The following is an 18,316-nucleotide window of genomic DNA, read 5'->3' on the forward strand; positions in this document are numbered from 1 at the left end:
AGAAACCCAATATCACAACGTCTTTGAAACTTCCCTAGGTGTTGCCGCTTCTTGTAGATGTAGCATTTGCAACCAAACACCCGAAAGAATGAGACATCCGGCTTCTTCCCATTGAGCAACTCATAAGGTGTCTTGCCAAGAAACTTTTCAAGGAATAGGCGGTTGGATGCATAACATGTGGTGTTGATAGCTTCCTCCCATAGAGCTTTGGGTGTGTTGTACTCATCAAGCATTGTTCTTGCAAGTGTGATAAGTGTCTGGTTTTTTCTCTCTACTACACCATTTTGTTGAGGAGTGTATGTTACGGAGACCTCATGCTTGATCCCAACTTCATCACAATAAGCTTCAATGTTTGTGTTGTCAAACTCTTTTCCATTATCACTTCTTATCTTCTTGAGCTTCACTTCAAACTCATTTTGTGCTCTCTTGGTAAACTTCTTGAAACATGATGCAACTTCGATCTTGTCATGAAGGAAGAACACACATGTATATCTAGAGTAGTCATCAACAATCACAAGACAATAAAGATTTCCTCTCAAACTCTTGTAAGTTGTTGGTCCAAATAAGTCCATGTGAAGAAGCTCTAGCACTCTTGTGTTGACATGAAAGCTTTTGTAGGATGAGTGTTTGCAACTTGCTTGCCAGCTTGACATGCACTACAAAGCTTGTCCTTCTCAAATTTCACATCCTTCAACCCTCTCACCAATTCATTCTTGAGAGAATTCTGTATTTAGCACTAAAATAAATCACTCTTCCGTATTTGGCACTAGAAATTTTGAACTTCCTTATCTAGCATCAACTTGAAAATTCCTTCTGTATATGGCACTTTCGTCCATTTGATGCAGTAATGGTGTTAAGTGCCACCTAAAATGACATATATGCCCTTCTATGTACCAGCAACATGTAGTGCTAGATAGGAAAAGAATAAATGGACATAATATCAAATAAGGAAAGCACAAATATCACAAATATGCTTGTGATTGAAACATAGCATTTTGATAATTGAAGAGTGGCAATAATAATCAATAAATTTGATGCACAAGCTTCACAAATCTAACCACATTGTCAGCATACTTAAAAAACAAAAAAATGTAAACACCTTGCACACCTCACATTAGCTCAACAAATCCATACAATAGGGGTCTAAGTTCACATGTCCAGGTTCATAAATATGCATCCATTACCAGGTTCATAAACATAAACACATGAATGTTCATACATAGGGGGTCTAAGTTCACATTACAGAATAGCAGGATCATCATACACACATCAGTTGCACTACATTATAGTTCATAGAGCATATGCCTTACACAGTGCAAGGCGAACAGAGCTTGTCCTCTAGTGAGGCCTTGTTTGCTAGAGCAACATGAGGTGTCATGGTGCTAGTCCATGATTCCTTTACCTTCACACTTTGCTCCAGATCAGGATGATTATCACCAGAAATGGTTGACGTTGAAACAGGTCTGACAAGATTATTCAACTGGTCAATGCTAGAAGCTATCTTCATCTAGGTTTTCGATGTTGGGCACCTTGATGAGCATGCTTTTGTTTTTGGCAATGGTGTCAAGTGAATCAACTGCTTTCTGCTCTCGACCATACCAGATCCAGTGTGCCATGAGACAAGTGGTGAAGGTGAGACAATCATGTTGGCCTCAGTAAAGTTGCTGCAAGGTGACTCTACTAGATCTATATCAGGTAGCTTGCTGTTGTCGCTGATCAACTTGCCATTCCCTTTTGCAGCAGTATTTAGGCACGTTCCCCGTGTGTTTTTTGAGATAGCTTCGGTTTCCACTAGACTAGTCTCTAGTGCTTGCTTCAGTCTAGAAGACCATTGCTATTTACAAAGAAAAAGCATGATGGTAAAGAGAACTGCAATACCAGGGGCTCATACATAGAGGATAATGAGATATTTGATTACAGTACACACCTTGAAGGAAGCCTTAGTGTCTGTTAAGAAGCCATTGAATGATTCTATCTCCTGTGTTGCTCTTTTGGACAGAGTTTCACATTTAATGGCATTAGAGACCAATTTGTCAACCTGACAAACAAAAAGAATGTGAAAACATTAGAAGAGTATGTTTATGTTACACAGATAGAAAAACTGACTTTTCAAAATAATTTTTAAGCATATATAGTCCTTCATACTAGAACTGATTCAGGGATCAGCGAGCCACTAGTTGTTTGTGCACAAACGAATGAGTTACATTCCAGTTTAGGAACTGAAAGATATTCTATTTTTCCCTTATTTTATAACTGCAATATTCCAATTGCTGGTCACAAATTGAGTAGACAATAAACAAATAAGCTCTACAAAAACATATCAACAGAATCAGTAAGGAGGTTTCTTAAGCACTACATTTCTGAAACTAATATGAAACTAACTAGAAGTACACAAGTATTCAAGCACATTACCACAAACTCGTCAACCCAAATCATCAATAATGCAGGCAAACACGAATACCAATCTAATTTGACCAGATAGTTAAAGGATGCACGGGTTCTGACCTCATGAAATCAGCAAGTACCAAAGGAGATGAAGATCGGAGAGCTAGGGTTCTGAGTGGAGGGGGTCGACCTGGGAGATGATGCCCACAAGGTCGGTGGGGGTGAAGAGGAGGGTGTCGAGCACCACATCAACCTCAGCGGCGGTCGCCTGCACGGTAGGGGTGGCGGGGGCGGTGTGAGGAGTGGGCTTGAGGGATTCTAGCGCCGATCTCACCTTGTTGTCGGAGAGGACACTGAGCGGGCGCCACATCATCATCGAGTTGGCTCCAAGGCTCTTCTGCATAGTGGTACACAAGTAGTCAAGCACATCACCATGAATTTGCCAACCCAAATGATGAATAGTGTAGGCAAGCGCAAATACCAGTCTAATTTGGCCAGATAGTTCGATCGACAATCAATTTTGTTAAAGGACGCACAGGTTCTGGCATCATGAAATCACCAAGTACCAAAGGAGATGAAGAACAGAGAGCTAGGGTTTTGAGTGAATGGGGGTCGACCTGGGAGACAATGCCCGCGAGGTCCGTGTGGGCGATCGCCGCATCGACCTTGGCGGCGGTCGCCCGGGCGACGGGAGGAGGGGGCTTGCCGACTAGGGATTCCAGCGCCGGGCACGCCTTGTTGCCAGAGTGGACGGTGAGCGGGCGCCGCCGTGCCGTCGAGTTGGCTCCTACGCCCCATCATCATCTCCTTCAGCTTCCATCTAGGGTTTTGTTTTTTCATAGGAAGAGAAGACTGACGGGGGAAGAAGGGGAGCAAGCGTGCAAGTTTCACCCGTAGCGACTGCCGAGCAGGTGTGTGCGACCAAATTAAATAGAGGGGTATTTTGGTACTTATCAAGAAAAATTGACATGGTCAAGGAAGTCAACAGACAGATGGATGGCCAAAATGGACGGAAGTGCATATACGGAAGGAATTTTTAAGTTGATGCTAGATAAGGAAGTTCAAAATTTCTTGTGCCGAATACAAAAGAGTGATTTGTTTCAGTGCCAAATACAAAATTCTCCCTTCATTCTTCATAAGCTTCTTGAGTGAGCTCATCCCAACATGAGCAAGTCTTCTATGCCATAGCCACCCAAGTGATGTTTTGGTGAATAGGCATGTCTTCAAGTTAGCATCTTCGGAGGTGAAATCCACTAGATATAGGTTATTGTATCTAAATCCCTTAAATATAACTTGATCATCATCTTTCTTAGATACAGCCACTTCCTTCTTAGTAAACAAGCATTGAAAGCCAAGATCACACAATTGTCCAACGGATAGCAAGTTGAAACTCAAAGAAGCAACATATAGCACATTTGAGATTGAATGATCATTTGATATTGCCACTTTGCCCTTTGAATTATCACCAAAAGTTATCCTTTCTTGTCCATCAACTTCTTCATCTAGTGAGGTGAACATACGAGGATCACCGGTCATATATTGAGTGCAACCACTATCAATTACCCAATGACTTCCACCGGTCTTGTTGTTCACCTACACACAAAAGATCAAGCTTGTTTAGGGTCCCAAACTTGTGGAGGGCCCTTGACTTTCTCAACAAGTGACTTTGCAACTCAAATTTTCTTAGGCCTATTCTTGTTGGGAGGTCCTAAGAACATGACTTTCATTTTTCCACTAGAGTCCTTTCTAAGCATGTAATGAGCATTGAAAGCAAAGGGTCTAGCATGCTTGGGCAAGGGTTGTGGTGGTGGAGTTTTGCACTCATGGGCAAAGTGACCTTCTTGTCCACACTCAAAACACCTCTTTGGATTTGGCTTGTGTTGTTGTTGGTGTTGAGCTTGAGTCTTCTTCTCTTGATGTGCCAAGTACCCAATGCCACTTCTATCCATCTTCATTACGGTATTCATGAGTAGCTCACTTTGAAGATGTTGACCTCTTGTAAACTTGCTCAAGCCGGTCTTGAGATGTTCTTTTTCTAACTTGAGCTTTTTGTTCTCTTCTTTAAGTTCATCATGATTTTTCTCCTTCTTTAGTCTCTTGTTCTCTTCTTTGAGCATCTCATTCTCAAGAGCTAGATCACTATCATGGTCAAGGTTCTCTATCACAATAGTGTTGGTGGTTGATAGCTTTTCAAGATCTTTCTTGAGCTTCTCATTCTCATTCTTGATCTTGACATACTCATCATAGTTTTCGGACTCAACCACTTATTTGCCTTTGCTACTAGAACCTTGCTCAATGCTCTCAATGATCAAATCATCACATGATGTAGCAATATCAATCTTAACAACATGGTTAGTAGCATCATGTGACTCATTGGATAATAGCTCATGAGAAACAACAAGATTATCATGATTGATCTTGAGATTTGTATATTCTTCTTTTAGCATGTTGTAGCTAGTGATGAGCTCATTATGTATCCCCTCAAGTTTATCATGTTTTTCTTTAAGCTCCTTCTTAGAAGATTTGAGCTCCTTGAGTTTGGATGACATAGCATCATTTGCTTCTCTAAGCTCAACACTAGCTTTTTTCGCTATGTCACATTTAGCTAAAAGTGAGTCATTCTTAAGTTCAAGCTTTTCATTTTTAGCTCTTGTCTTTCTAATAATTTTAGTATATTGGTTGAGCAACTTGACAAGATCATCATAGGAAGGTGATTCAAATTCATCATCACTATCACTATCATCATCGCTAGCATGATCATTACCACTACTTCATCATCACTTTGTACCTTTTGTTCACCCTTGGCCATAAGGCATAGGTGTGTAGAGGATGAAGGCGATGGTGTCGGTGAAGATAGTGAAGAGTCAATCATAATAGCGGCCACCTTCTCATTCTCACTATCATCATCAGATGAGCAACTTGATGAATCAATATCTGTGAGCCAATCACCGATGATGTATGCCTTGCCATTTTTCTTCTTCTTGTGGAAATCCTTCTTCTTGCCACCCTTCTTCTTGTATGGCTTGTTTTTCTTCTTCTCATCATCATCTTCATTACTTGAGTCATCTTTCTTGCCCTTGTACTTCTTCTTGTATTTGTCTTTCTTTGGCTTGGGGCATTGATGTGCTAGATGACCAAATTCTCCACAAGTGAGAGAGGGAGAGTGTACGTAAGCTACAAAGTCTTGTTGCCCACGCCGTCGGGTACAAGATGATTGTAGGCGCCCACAACAATATTTATATCAGACGCATGTGGGGGGTTTTACCTTATTCACCATGTATGGCAAATGACAGCGCCCACAACACTATTGATGCCTAGAGGAATGTGGGGTGTTTTACCATGTTCGCCTGGTATGGGAGTTGAGGGCACCCACAACACTGTAGGGAAAACGTCGGCACCCACAACACTACTTGGGTCCTGACATGCCTGGAAGGTGATAGGGCACCCTTTTGACATGCCCTGTCGATACTGTGCTGTAGGCGTACAGGGTACAGTCCTTGGTATTGCGGTTGACTAGAGCGCCCTGCCTTACTTGCTCTGTTTATTTCCTAGGTCTTGACCAAGCGGGCGTCCCCAGTCGGTCGTTTCCTAGTCAGCTCTGGCTTCTTGGTCAGAGAAGAGCTGTAAGCAGAGGTTCAATGTACTCCTGGTCAGAGAAGCGAGTCGGAGTCAGAGGCGAGCGTGATCCCTTCTCGGCCAGGCCTACCAGTCGAAGAGGCGGGCCAGAGTCAGAGGTGAGCACCAGTCCTCTTTTGGCTAGGCTTTCCAGTCCGAGAGGCAAGCCAAAGTCAGAAGCGAGCGTGGTTCCTCCTTGGTCGGGCCTTCCGGTCGGTGAGGTGGGCCAAAGTCGAAAAAGCGAGCATCGTCCTCTCTTTGGCCAGGCCTTCCAGTCGAAGAGGCGGACCAGAGTCGGAAGCGAGCATCGTTTCTCCTTAGCCAGGCCTTCCGGTTGGAGAGGCAGGCTAAAGTCGGAAGCGACCATCATTCCTCCTTGGCTAGGCCTTCCGATCGGAGGCTGGATCGCCCTTCTAGCCTGTCGTTAGATTTTTTGGGCCAGCCTAGGAGTTGTGCATCATTTGCAACATCGTCTGCTGGGCACAGCTGAGGTTGTGCCGAGGTGTTGAGCGTCCCAAGCCCTTGAGACCCATTGGGCTCGGTACGGGTTGGTTGAGTTTTGTGTGTTACCCTGTCCGTGGTTTCCACAACCAGAGGGGTTGAGCTAATGTCGCTTGCCTCCATAGCTCGAGTGACATGCTCGGTGAGCTCACTAACGGGTACGTTCGAGCGGAATCTGGGTCCATCATTCATGACGGGGTTGGCATAGCCATCATGTGGCTTTCCACTGCTCCTTAACCCGCGTCCCGATAGATGCCCGAGTCATTCCAGAGATCGACCCAGGTGGCCCGCTTGCCTCCCCTCGATGGAGATTCTATGGGCGTGGCTCGAGGCTAGGATCAAACGAGAAGGTTGAGATGACCCTATCTGCTTTGGAGCAGACTGGACGAGGACCATGGGGCTCATCTGCGTTTTCTCCCTTGGCTCTATTTGACGTGAGGTGGCCTCGAGCCCTTCGTGGGCCGGCCTTCAAACCCTGGTAGGTCGTTTGCTCGTGTTGAATGAGGCAATTGCCACTTCATGACGCAACATGGAGCATTGTGATGCATCAATTGCATATACGATGCTTCAGATGTATGGGATGAATTAATGACTGTATGAATGAATGTGTGAATGCATGTATGCGAATGGATGAATGAATGATCATGCATCAAAAGAAATAAAGTAAGAGGGATCGGTCGATTTACCTTGTTGACCTGAGTAACAGGTTTGAGGAGTTTTTATCGGATATGTCCGAATGGGATCTAAGCTCGTCATTCATGACTGAGTTGGCGTGGCCCATATGGGGCATCCCTCTGCTCCTTACCTATCTCTCGGCGTTTGTTTGAGCCATTCGATCAACTTAGGAAGCCCATTGGTCTCTCCTAGGAGGAGATCCCATTGTTGGGCCCTTCCAAGTCTTGCCTGGGAAGGCAGTGGGCCACCTACATGTAGTCACACCATGTTTCCTGCGCCCGACGTGTGGTAGTGGTGGGCCATACCTAGGCCATGTCCTGTCTAACCAGGCACCGTCTCATTGGGTAGGGTGCGTCCCATCGGTTAGGGCACGCCCCGTCGTATCCCATCCGCATTGAATGGTGGAAGGGAGAGGGTTTTTTGCCCCAATCCTTTGCCTTTCCCTAATTGTTGTGCCTCCTCTTTAAATAGGGGAAGAGAGAGGGCTTTCATCCTGTTCCTTTGCCTATTCCCCATATGCCACCTTCTCCTCTTTCTTCCTTCTCGCCAAGAGCGTTCGTGTGTTGTGGCAGTTCCTAGGAGAAAAGGGGAGAGCAAGGGAGAGGAGAAACTCATAGATCCATTCGTGAATCTAGAGCAGCAATGTTCAGCTAGAGGTCATCTTGCATGAGCGAGTCGGTGCTAGCCACCTTCGTCGAGAAGGGGGTGCTACTGCCGAAGGAGGTGGCACACTAGAGGGCTCCTATGGGGGAGGATTTCCCAGTGACTTCAGGGCCAACTGAGGTTGTCTCCTTCCTCGCCTTCGATGAGCGTGGGTTAGGATACCCCACGCACTGGTTCCTGTGCGGGCTCCTCAATGAGTGGGGCCTGGAGCTACTAGCACCTCAATCCGACTAGGGTGCTACACATCAATGGATTTGTCATCAGTGTGCAAGGCCTTCCTCAGGATGGAACCACATGTGGACTTCTTTCCGGTGAATCTTCATCGGGCAAGCTTTGTCGAAGGGGAAGCTCAGCTAGGACCACACCAGTTGGTGGCTTTGCCCTATAGAAGAAGCCGAGCTCATTGGGCTCTGTCGATAGAATATCGTCGGACAGTCCTCCGAGGGATATCCCATGAAGGTAGATTGATCAGCAGAGAAGCTTGTGATCAAGAACAAGAAGGCAACAGAGACACACGAGTTAGATAGGTTTAGGCCGTCAGTATAACGTAATACCCTACTCCTATGGTCTGTTGGTTTGTATTAGCTATCATATGATATTGCGTGAGTTTGGAGGGGGGTCCCTACCTGCCTTATATAGTCCGGGGGATAGGGTTACAAGTCGGTTAGATCTGAGAGATAATCAGAAAGTAATAACAGATTACAGGAATCTTGAGATCATACATATCCTAACAGATCTCATAGTATCTTCAGGATATCTTCCCAATGTCTTGCGGGAGCCACCTAGCAGAGTCGTGCCTTGCAAGGCTTCATCTTGTGGGCTGGGCCACCCTTGGGGGAGTAGCCCATGTGGTCTGCTATGGGTATCCGAGATCATACCCCCCCATAGCTAGTCCTCGAGCACCTTGTACCTGTTGTGCAATGTCATCTTGAGCTTATCCGAGCAAGTGTGAACAAAGCCAAGCAGTCAAACTCATGTTTCGACCACCATGATGAGTTGTTGAGCAGTTGTGAGCAGTTGCCGAGCAGTGTGAACCATCATCGAGCAGCGTTAACTATAGCCAAGTAGTATAACCCAAGTACGGCTTGCCATAAGGGTGTAAGGAGCTCACGTTCAGAATCAAAAATTTTCTTCGTAGTGGACCAAGTGTGCCCACTTAGAGTCCGACCATGAGAAAAGGAGATAGTCTTCTTCAGCTTCAAGAGGCGTAGAGTCTTCCAGAACAAAACGAACACATTCACTGTGAGGTGAAGTGTGCCCACTTAGTCCCTGAGCCTGACAGTAGATGACGTAGTCATATGGTGCAAGGGTCCAAAGTAGAAGAAAAGTTGAAGACCAGCCGAGCAGGCAGCTAGTCCCCGGGCGTGTCCCCAAAAAGCACATTCACCGCAAGGTGAAGCGTGCCCACTTAGTCCCCGAGCCTGATAGTAGGTGACATGGTCACATGGTGCCAGGGTAAAAAACAATAGTCAACTTGGAGAAAATAGAATCATGGAGAAAACATCAGAGTAATGGTTGTACATTAGTAATTACTGAGCCGTAATGGTTGGCGGAGATGTCGGCGAATATTCGGCGAGCCATAACAAATTGTGGAGATAAATCAGGGATACGGGCTAGGGTTGCGTGAAGGCCTAGGTAATGACCCACCTTCAGTTGTGGGGAATTCAAAGAAACACAAATCATGGGAACGGTTTCCCAAAAACCCTCGAATGCGAAAAGGTGGGGGGAGTGCTTTATAACTGCGCCGCCGCACCCCACGCTCATACCTTTGCCCCTTTGCCATTTCATCTTCCTTCTCTGTCATCGCATTTCCAGATTCACATCTACTCCTGCTTCCGCCACCAAACCCTAGCCAAATCTAAGAGATGGCGCCGAAGAAGGGAGCTGTGAAACCAAAGAAGACGAGCCCCCAGAAGGTGAACGCTAAAATCCGACGTGATGAAGAGTGGCTGCTGTCGCAAATGGGAGAGGTGGAGCTCAACAAATTGGTGGAGGTGGGCATTCTACCTGACCGCATCACCGCCGGATGGCGGCCGGCCCTCGGTGAGCCCTTCCCCATGCCTCATATCGACAAAGTGGTGGTATTTGAGGACTATTTCTGGCGTGGGTTGGGATTTCATGTTCATCCATTCCTGAGGGATCTATTGGAGCTCTGGGCGGTTAGTCTGTGCAGCCTCCACCCAAATACCATATTGCACATATCTATCTTCATCTATTTCTGTGAGGCATATCTCGGAATCCTTCCACACTTCAATCTCTTCTGTCACCTATTCTAGCTAAAGAAAAGAGGCATCGGTGGTTCCAAGGTGGTTGGCGGAGTGTATCTTCAGCTGCGTGATGGAATGGTGGGGGAATACCTTACTGTTTCGCTAAGCACATCGCTGAAGGGGTGGAACACTAGGTGGTTCTACATGAAGCAGAGCCACCCTGTAGTCCGCTACAACACCGACCACATACCAGAGAGCCATAAAAGCTGGTCAGAGACACCAAGCAGCGCTGATATGGAGCAAGTGAGGGAGCTCCTTGGCTTAATAAAGGGCATGAATACCAACGGTGGATTAGTGGTGGCAAGCTTTATAGTGCACCGTATCTAGCCCTACAAGGAAAGGGCCCACCCCGCCTTTGAGTTCAAGGTGGAGACCGATGGTACCCGGGAGAGGTCGGAGATGCTATCGAGGAATGTTGTGCGGGAGCGGGCCGCAGAGCTGTTCGCTCCACTTGCCTCATTCAACTTGCCAGGGCAGACGAAACCCTTTCACTGCAAAAATCTACCTCCTCAGGTAAATATCTCAGTTGTGTGTTCCTGATGCTTTTTTATCTTTTGTCATTGTCGAGCAGTTGACTGATTTACTCATGCAAAGATCCATTCGTAGGAAAGAGCGATGTACTTCATGGACGTGTCGAGGAGAGATTGGCTAAAGGGAGTAGACGCCCGGCCACTGCCGCAGCCTAAGGAGGAAACCATCAGCATCTCATCGGAGAGTCCATCCCCGGAGTTGGAGAAAATCTAGGGGAAGAGGGCAGCGGCAGACAAGCCAGCCCCGAAGAAGAGAAAGACAGTGGGTGTCGCTCCCCTCAAGCCATGCGGCATCTCGCTTGGTGGTGACCAGACCACTCAGATGCGAAGGACCATGGTGTTTGAGTGGTCAGATGACGATGAAGTTCCAGTGGCTCCTCCACCGAGCACGAAGGCGCCTCCGCACAGCACGCGCATGGAGGAACAATCGATGGGAGGGGAGGAAGTTCCCCAACAATAGGCAACAGGAGTCCACAAGCAGCAGGCAAGGGAAGCCCTAGAGTGGCAGGCGGAGGTAGTCCCCGAGCAGCAAGCGAGGGGAGCCCCAGAGTGGTAGGCAGAGGAAGTCCCCGAGCAGCAGGCGAGGGGAGAACTAAAGTGGTGGGTGGAGGAAAGGCCGATGGTAGAGACCGCAGGCCCTCCACCCCAAGATGCAATCGTCGACCCCAAAGCCGCGGCTGGGGGCTCGGGTAGGCATCACCGGTTCAAGAAATTGTACCGACAGACCAAACCGTAAGTATCCTTGTCTTGGAGTTACTTTGTCATCGTTCCTTAGCTTTTTTGGTGACTGACGAGCTGAACTGATGCAGTGCAAGGCGTGTGGAGGATCCGACCCCACCCATCTAGACTGTCGAGCAATCGAAGGCTGGTCCTGGAGCGGAGGAGGTGGCGATAAACCCCATTCTAGAGTCCCCGAGTGCTCGACGGTCTGTAGAGGAGTCATCTACCGCTACTAGTGAACTTGGTGGTGGCGAACAGTTGGCACCGACGGCGGACAGGTCGACGACGGTGCCCGGGGCAATGGCGGAAGCCGCCGGGTCTTCAGCGGTGAATGTGGGAGATGTCCGAGCAGCTGACAAGTGCTTCCACGCAACTGGAGTAGAAGTCCGAGCAGCTCAAAAGCGTATCTGAGCAGAAAGCAGGTACGGTATATCGATGAATGTGCTTTGTATTGCTGAATAGCTATATCTTTGGTGATGACTGTTGTGCTTGTAGAGCAAGATGCAGAGCTTAGCCGGCTACGCCAAGCCATCGAACAACTCCGAGAGGAGAAGACGAAGGAGATAGGGCAAGCAAACAAACTAGCCGAGGAGCTGAACGGTGAGTACTTCCTAGTCGGAGTTACTGCTGAAGTAGTTTCCTTGCTTGATGGAACCTTGTAATGCTTGCAGACTACCATCGGAGGGTCAAAGCATAGTTTGATGTGCTGGTGTAGGAGGCCAGGACCAATGGGAGAAGTTCAACACTATAGTCGCCAGAGTTAAATCGGTGCTCGACTGTGTCGACCTGGAGGCGGCTCTTTAGCCCAACGGTAGGCCACCACGTTCAGACACTATCATCCAGAGGTGTAAGGCAGTGTGGGAGAGCTTCAACCACGACGCCATTGTTACCGCCATTACTCATGCCCTTGCGGTGGTTCGATCCCACTATCAATCCATTGACCTTTAGGCAATAGGGGCTAGATTTGCCGAAGGGATGGGCAAGGCAGAGACCCAGCAGCTGGAGGATGAGGTGGAGGATGCGGCAAAAAAGTTGGCTGGCGACATAGACCTGTTCGGCAAGATAGATGGCGATGGCGGAGGTCGGTGATCTGCTCAAAGAATATTATCTGTAACATCTAGAGAGGGTAGTTAGAGCGCGCGAGAGCGCAGAAAACATTTATGTATTTGTATAAATGTTATAAAGTGCATGTTTATGATACATAGTATAAGTAGCAGCCAAGCTATTAGTTCGTTACTGAACTCTTTGGTCTTAGCTAGCCCATAGTCCATATCGTTGAGCACGGAGCCCATGCATGTGTAGAAGGAATAGGCGTCACCAAGGAACCACAGCCGACCACCCATAATGCAGAGCGCGAAGCCTATAGCACATGTAGGGAGAGATCAGAGACTAGGTCTTCTCCATAGAGCGTAGAGCAGAACGTGTGGTGCTCGGTGGTTGGCGAAATAACTTGGAGATAAACGTAGTATAAGTGGCGTCCGAGCAGTTAGTTCTTTACTGAGCTCTCAGCCTTGGCTAGTTCATAGTCCATAACGTCGAGCACGAAGCCCATGCATGTGTAGGAGGAACAGGCGTGACCAAGGAACCATAGCCAACCACCCATAATGCAGAGCGCGGAGCCCGTAGCACGTGTAGGGAGAGATCAAAGACTAGGTCTTTTCCATAGAGAATAGAACAGAACGTATGCTGCTCGCTGATCAGCGAAATATCATGGAGATTTGGAGAAAAGTGTCTGGCAATTTAGAGAAACCTGTTTGGCGAAATACGATGGTGATTTGGAGAAACGTGTTCGGCAATTTGGAGAAACCTGTTTGACGAAATACGTTGGTGATTTGGAGAAACGTGTTCGGTGATTTGGAGAAACCTGTCCGGTGAAATATGTTGGAGATTTCGTATTGGAGTTCGTTATGTAAGAGCTTAGAGCTCGGCGACCATAATGGAGAAAAACTATAATGGAGACAAATTATGGAGACCAAAACTTTATTCATCATAAAGTGGAGAGTACATATCTAGAGCATTTCAAGGATAGAAACGTATGAGGTGCTCAATGTGCCATGAGTTGGGAACATCGATTCCGTCTAAGTCATATAGGCGATAAGACCCTAGTCGGGTAACCTCTTTGATGACATAAGGCCCTTCCTAGGGGAGGAGAGCTTGTGCATCCCTTTGGTTTTTTGTTTTCTACAGAGAACGAGGTCACCGACAGTAAATGAATGACCTTTGATATTGCGGTTGTAGTACCTCTGCAAGCCTTCTAGATACTTGGTTGTGCGGATGCAGGTGATTAGGCGTTCTTCCTCGGCCTTGTCGACGTCCTCTGTTCAAACAGCTGTGGCTTGCTCTTCATCGTAGTTTTCCACCCTAGGTGCTCGGAAGGCAATATCCGCTAGTAGTATGGCTTATGAGTCATAGACCAAGAAATATGGAGACACACCAGTGCTATGACTAGCTTGAAATATGGAGACCATAGCTGGTAGCTCCTTGAGCCATCTGCCCAAATGCTTTTCTTCTTTCTGATATAGCCTCTTTTTGAGGGCATCAAGGATCATGCCATTCACTCGTTTGAGCTGTACGTTGGCTCTAGGATGGGCAACGGAGACATATTTGACAAAGATGCACCGATCTTCGTAGAAGTCCCAAAAGTGATGGCCAGTAAATGTAGTTTCGAGGTCGGTGATGATGCTATTCGGGAGACCAAATCTATGGGTGATATCTTCAAAGAGCTCGACTGCTTTCTTTGCAGTAGCCGAGATGAGCAGTTTATACTTGATCCACTTAGAGAACTTGTCAATGGAGACGTATATGTACTAGAAACCACCTATCACTGGCTTGAAAGGCCCAATCATATCCAGTCCCCAGCATGTGAAGGGCTAGGAAGCTAGGATGGTCTGTAGCTCTTGTGCTGGCACATGTATTTGCTTGGCAAAAAATTGGCATCCTTCACAACGTCGGACGAGGTCTTCTACATCGAAGATGGCTGTGGGCTAGTAAAAACTAGCTCAGAAAGCTTTGCCGACTAGGGTTCTCGAGACCGCGTGGTTGCCGCAAGAACCAGAGTGAATTTCGAGAAGTAGCTTCACTCCTTCTTCTTGGGTGATGCATTTTTGCAGTATCCCTTCCTTGGCACTTTTCCTCATCAAGTTGCCATCCACCAGCGTGTAATGCTTGCTTCAACAGATTAGGCGTTCGGTTTTAGTCTTATCAGCACTAGAGAGGTACTTGATAAACTGTTCCCTCCAATCGGCGGCCGGCGAAAGTACCGTAAGTACTAGCTGCTCGGCGGGGGGGGGGAACTTCCTGAATTTCCTTATCTTCCTTAATGGATGGCGCCAAAACATCTTGAATGAAGACCCTTGGTGGAATCGTGGCACAAGAGGAGCCTAACCTGGACAGGTGGTCGGCGAGCTAATTTTGATCGCGTACCATGTGGTGGTACTCGATACCATAGAATTTCCCTTCCAGCTTCCTGATTTCGGTGCAGTATGCATCCATCTTCTCACTAGAGCAGGACCAGTCTTTATTGAGCTGGTTGATGACCAGCATGGAATCCTCGTATACCATGATGCATTTAACACTGAGCTCAATGGCTATACGGAGTCCATGGAGACATGCTTCATATTTGGCTGCATTGTTGGAGGCCGGAAAATGTATCCAGAGAACGTATCAGAGCTTATCTTTGGTCGGTGTGATGAACAGAATGCCCACACCAAAACAGTTGATGTTGAGAGCACCATTAAAGTACATCACCCAGTGCTCGAGGCAAGTAGCGGCGATGGGTTCTTGAATCTCAGTCCACTCAGCGATGAAATCAGCAAGCGCCTGAGACTTGATGGTAGGCCTGCTTCTGAATTCAATGGAGTAAGTGCCGAGCATGATAGTGTAACACCTCTGGTGTTTTGACCTAACACTAAAACTTGCCATGTCATCATGAGCATTGCAAAGCATTCATAAAGTAGAAACTTTTGAATGCATTCACTAAATAAGCCTTATGTCATAATGTTGTTATTTCATGTGATGTGTTTCAAAACCCTAAATAAAGATCATGACCACAAGGGTCAAATTTCATGTGATCATGTGAGGCCATGTGTCATTTGACTCAAATAACCCTAATGGGCCATGTTACTGGTCAAAAATCAAAGTTAAAGTAAAAGGAAGACAAATCAAATTTGAATTCAAATTCAAATTACAAAAGTCCTTTTTGCCCCTTTTGACTAATTCAAAATCTATGCGGAATTTGGGGTTGAGGCAAAAAGCAAAGTTGAAGTATATTTTATAAGGATCAACTTTGGTATTCAAAGTTTTTCAAGTTTACATATAAAATTTGGAGTAATTTTGAAATGATTCAAATACTCAAATGCACCCCAAATTCAACTTTCAAAATGGAGGCAGAATTTGAAAATGTTCCTAGAAGCAAAGTTGTAGAGTTTGAAAAATTGAGCAACTTTCATTTTTGGAGATTTTCAACTTCTTTAGAAAATTTGTGAGTAATTTGCAAAATTAATGCAGTGGCAATTCTATAAATACTTCAAAATTTGAAAAACAGCCAGCGCCACCTCTCTGCTTGCCGCCGGCGCCACGCGGATGTCGCCGCCGATCAGATTGCGCCGCTTCCTCGCGCTTTGACACGCAGCTGGTGCCGTGGCGGGTCTGTTCGTGTGTTGTCATCGCCGGGCAGTCCCTTCCCGGCTATAAATAGCAGCAGTCGCCCGCCGTCGTCCCCGTTTTCCCCTTCTGCTCTGCTCCGCCGCCAGCTAGCTCCGCCGCTCGCTGTAGCCACCGTCGAGCAGCCTCCGTCATGCCCAGCTACACCAACGCGATCGCCTCGGTCTTGCGCTTCTCTGCGGCTTGCCTACGCCGCTTGGGTTGGCCGGAGTCGCCCGGCGTAACGTCTTCTTCCCTGAGACCGGCCGGAGCTCCACCACCATCGACTCGACGTGGCTAGGCCGTTCCAGACCGTCTCCGTCTTCACCAACCGCACCGGCGTGATCGTGGTGAGATACTGAACGTGATACTCACCTTGTTTTAGACTCTACTATGTCGTTGCCGGGGTTACGCCATGAGCCGTCGTTCTCGAGCCGCCATGGCCGGCGTGGAGCCTTCTCCGGTGCGCCTTCTGCCAATCTAAGGGCTGGGATGAGTTCGTAGGAGTATGTACATCATTTGGGTGCGGTCTGCCTCACCGGAGCATCACCGTCGGCGCATTTTGGGCCAGCCAGTGATGGTAGCGCCGTCATGACCTATATGAGTCACTGACGAGTGGGGTCGGGCTGTCAGTGAGAAGGAAGGAGAAGAACAGTGAGGTTTTGTTATTTTCTAATTTTGAATAGTGTTGAATTTTTGGAAATTTGTAGAAAATAATCCTAGCTCCAAAAATTCTGAAATTTTGTGTGTAGCCTCTGTACATGCTCTAGTATGGTTCAAAAATTTGAAACTTGAAATTTGAATATATTTTTAATGTTCAAATATTCAATCCATTAATTAATAAATGCAATTTCCATGATTTTTGTAGGCCATTGTATAGTTCCAAAAATTATGAAATTTGTTTTGGTACACTAATTTATCATGAGGAAGCTTACATAAAATTTTGAGGTCATTTGGAACAAGTTCATTTTTTGGCTTATTTCCAAATTAATTCAAAAATAAATAAAAGCAAACCCTAAGTGTTAGATTTGTGCTTGATTTGTGCTTGATCTTGTTTTAATCATGTTTTGTGACCAGTAGGGTTTCAAGATCAGTGTGGTCGAAGAGTTCACCATAGTGGTCGGAGAGTTCACCGTAGTGGTCGGAGAGTTCACCGTAGTGGTCGGAGAGTTCGCCGTAGTGGTCGGAGAGTTCACCGAAGTGGTTGGAGAGCTCACCAAAGTGGTCGGTGCTGGAGTGGTCACATCCGTTACGAATATGGTTTGGTTAGTTTGGCTTGTAACTGTACCATGGAGGAAAGTTGTATTCAAGGTGTTGTTATATTTCATGCACCATGAAAGCATCATGTTTACATTATCATCATGTTGAAGCATATGCTATTATTTCGTGTAGAACCCGAGAGTGAAACAATTCTAGTTGAGCAAGTTCTGGAAGAATCCCCGGTTGTCATGGGATTCGATAATTGTGGTACTGATCCGGAACCTGAGATCGTCAACGAAGGCAAGCCCCGGTTTATGCATTAAACAATTACCTTGCTTACTTTGAAAAGTTTATCACCTATGTTACTTATTGCATTAAGTTGATTAATTCAAATGTTACCCACTTGATGCATTGCCTACCTTGTTAATTGTTTACCATCCTTGAAGATGTTTTCTTTTACAAAGGCGTAGAATGCTTAGTATGCTTATGATAGGTTTTCAAAGTAAAAGTTTCAATACAATCAAAGATGGCATACTGGCCAAAGAAAGAAAGAAGGTAGAATGAACTAGAGACTAGTCGGGTGACTTATCTTGAATGTTGGGTAATGTTGCCGACTATGTCGCTTAAAGGCCACTCATTGTGGATCTTCTGAACGAGACACTTTGTAGTACTTGTCACATACTCCGGTAAGCCTACTTCGGCTAATCCGATACTAAGACGAATGCCCACGCACTGGGAGTGGAGAGATGGCAGGAGTAGCGTGTACCCTCATGGCTGGAATGTGGCCGGATTTGAGGTGTGTTGTGCTCTCGGGTGGCGTGGAGATGGCTTAGTATAGGAGGATCCAGTAGCGAGGTTGATATATGCAAGATTAAGTTCTACATATGTCGTGTGATAAGGAATCCCCAGCTGGGACTTGAATCAATTCGAATTGCCGGTGCTCCGCGGATATGGAGACTCGATTCATTACAGAAGCAATGCAGGACTGGTGAATTACTAAAATATGAGAAAAGAATGGAATGAGAAGGATTGGAATATGGGAAATGTACATTTAGTTGAGGTAATGAACTAAAAGAACTTAGGGGTAAAACTTGAAAATAGAATGAAGAATAGTAAGCT

The 18,316-nt window shown here is 46.4% G+C and overlaps 1 pseudogene; it reads right to left on the minus strand.

Moving 5' to 3' along the window:
- Positions 1-1,031: 1,031 nt before the first annotated feature.
- Positions 1,032-9,643, minus strand: LOC136523980 (uncharacterized; annotated as a pseudogene).
- Between the last annotated feature and the right edge of the window lie 8,673 nt (positions 9,644-18,316).

This window comes from Miscanthus floridulus, chromosome 18 (genome assembly GCF_019320115.1).
Source record: "Miscanthus floridulus cultivar M001 chromosome 18, ASM1932011v1, whole genome shotgun sequence".
Lineage (NCBI taxonomy): Eukaryota > Viridiplantae > Streptophyta > Magnoliopsida > Poales > Poaceae > Miscanthus > Miscanthus floridulus.